The sequence below is a fragment of the Colius striatus genome, chromosome 22 (assembly GCF_028858725.1).
Source record: "Colius striatus isolate bColStr4 chromosome 22, bColStr4.1.hap1, whole genome shotgun sequence".
Taxonomy (NCBI): Eukaryota; Metazoa; Chordata; class Aves; order Coliiformes; family Coliidae; genus Colius; species Colius striatus.
Window position 1 is genome coordinate 3,165,597 of NC_084780.1, and position 2,741 is coordinate 3,168,337.

Here is a 2,741-nt window from a genome sequence, read left to right on the forward strand (position 1 = left end):
CCCCTCCTAAGGAGAAAAAAAAAGCCCAGAGGCCATTATTCAAGAAGTAGCTTGAAAAACCAAGCATCTGGAATGGAGCCTAAAATGACACCAGTTGAGTTCACTTCAACGAATGTACAATCCTTTTTCTGTGCTGATCTGCCTGAACCAAACTCTTCAAAAGGGCTTGAATGTTGTATTTGGAAGTGTACAAGAAAGCCAGAGAGTCCTCTGTTACCAAGCTGTGAGTGGCACCAGGACACAGCCATCTGCTGCCTTCCATTGAGGTTTCTTTTTTTGTTCTCTGCACTGTACAGATGAGGATGGTTGGGGAAAAAAAATGCTTTGCAACAAAAGCAGCTGGTACTCTGAAAGGGCAACTGCAGTTTTAATACAGCATGCACACTTTTGTTTTTAAACTAAGAGATGTTTTTACAGGGCTGTTCAAACTGACAATTTAGGGTAGAATATTGTTAATGACTTGCTAATGGCTTCTTTGTTTGGGTCAGAAAAATAAATTGTGCCAAGAAAGTGTTTGAATGTGGCATGAATCGATGCTGGTTAACACAGTAACACTGAGTGGCTGATAGGATGCCTTTCTTAACTGCAAACAGCTCCTGGGGGCAGAAATAGCCTTTGTTCAACAGACTTGGGTTGCAAAACAGGCCTTAGTCCTGCCCAAACCTCTCCCTGCACCACACAAATCCCCCTCTTCCTCAGCATCTGGGGCTCTTCTCCAGTGACTGCTTTAGCTGTGTGCCCTGGCCTTTCTAAGTGATTTTATCCAACAAAACAAGCTGTTACATTGGTTTGGGACCTACAATCAAACTACCTTTATCAATCAGAGTTGTTTCAAAGGACAGTGTGCTCTGGGTGTTGCAGTACAGACCCCTGCCTGCTTGATTAAACTGCTGTCATGACCAACTGCTTAAAAACCCTGTAGAATTAGTCCTGGACTTCCCATATTGCTCAAACTGGTGCTATCCTGAGCTAGTTTTTGGAGGTTATTACCTCAAGCAGTTGTCTAGGCTGACCCCCTTCAGTGGAGCATTGCAGTGTGTCTCAGCTTCATGTGGAAGATGAGTGTTTGTAGTTTGGCTTTTGCTGTAGCTTTGCTGTTCCCTGGCCCTGCTGCCTCCGTGGGGATGACACTGCAGTGCTGTGGTTGCATTTCCTGCAAGTTGGCAGCAGATTGAGCAGATCACCCTGAAGTTGCAGGTGGCAGGTATGTGTCTTGGTTCTCCAGAATGCACTTTGGGATGAAGGCTGGGTGTGCTGAGGAGGTGCAGCCTCTGACTCTGTTAATTACCTTAATTACTCCACCTCCAAGCCCTGAGCTCTCCTGCAAAAGTCTGTGTCCCCTGCAACCTCATCAGGGTAACTCCACTAATAACATTACTTTTGCCCTTGCTGCTTTCATGGTTTGTACAGACACCTCCCTTCTGATCCATCAAGCAGCAAGTTTATTGGCCCTTGAAGCACCTGGAGTACTGGATTTCTCTGCACCTCAGGGTTGCAAGATGAGTGATGCAGAGGAAAGCCCTGCAGCTCAGCTCAGGGGGGTTCTCTGAGCAGTTCCCACTCAGACTCACTTCCTCTGGTCTTCTCACAGTGAGAAATCCTCCTCTAGCAAAGCTGCATCCTGCCATCTGGATCTTTAAGTGTTTGAGAGCTTAATGGCTGGAGAGAGGAGACCACTGCTTAGGCCTGATGAGCTGTTAAACCTCAAAAGACTTAGAAAACTGGTTCTCTCTCACTGGAAGCATTTGACAGACCCACTGGGATTACTGCTGTGGCAGCAAAATGTTGCCAGGGAGTTGAAGGTGATGCTGCCTACCAGCTCTGCTGACATTGCCTCCAGCATAGGAGCAGGAGAAAACATAAGGTCCCCATCAGGATACCAATGTCTCCAGCAACTGCTGCTTGGTTCTTAGAGCAGGATTTGTCAGAACCCTTCCTGCTGATCTTAACTGATGCATAAAACTCCAGAAGCAGGTGGATGTCCCTCTGCAGAAGTGCCAAGTGTAATCAAGCTTAGTGGAGCTGGGACTGTAGGAGGTGTCTCAGATAAGGTTTTGGTACAGTGGAGCAGGGATTTGGATGCATTGGTGATGGTCAGCAATTGTGTGCAGTAGACAAGGTGCAGCACCTGCCTTTGTCTTGAAGTGGTTACTGTAAGATGGTGTTGGGGGTTTCACATTTGGCCTTGCTGAGGCTTTTTAAAGGCATCTTTCATAAGGAAGAACCTTTTCTTTGGGCTTAGAAGTAACACACATCATTTTCTGTTTGGAGCAGCTTTCCCCCAGTGTTTGATAGAGTGTAAGAAGGGGAGATTCTTCTGTTCTCCCTGAGATCTGGCTTTCAGTGTTGATAGAGTACTTCTGGTTGCTTCACAGAGTCACAGCATGGAGGGGCTGGAAGGGACCTTCAGAGCTCATCCAGCCCAACCCCCTGCAGAAGCAGCTCCCACCCAGATCAGGTCACACAGGAACGTGTCCAGGTGGGTTTTGAAGCCCTCCAAGGAAGGAGCCTCCACACCCTCTCTGATGGATTGTTTTGGTTCTAGACAAGAGTTTACTGGTGACAGAGAAGCTCAGCTTGTTACAAAGCTGGAGAGACTTGTATTTCCCTCATCTTTGCACAGCATTTTGACTTGTTGCCAGGGCTGGCTGAGCTGGTTTGCACTGTGCTGGAGTTGAGCTGAGCTGCTCTGTCAGAGCTCAGCAAACCCTCACTCACAGTACAGTGACTTTCCCTCTCTG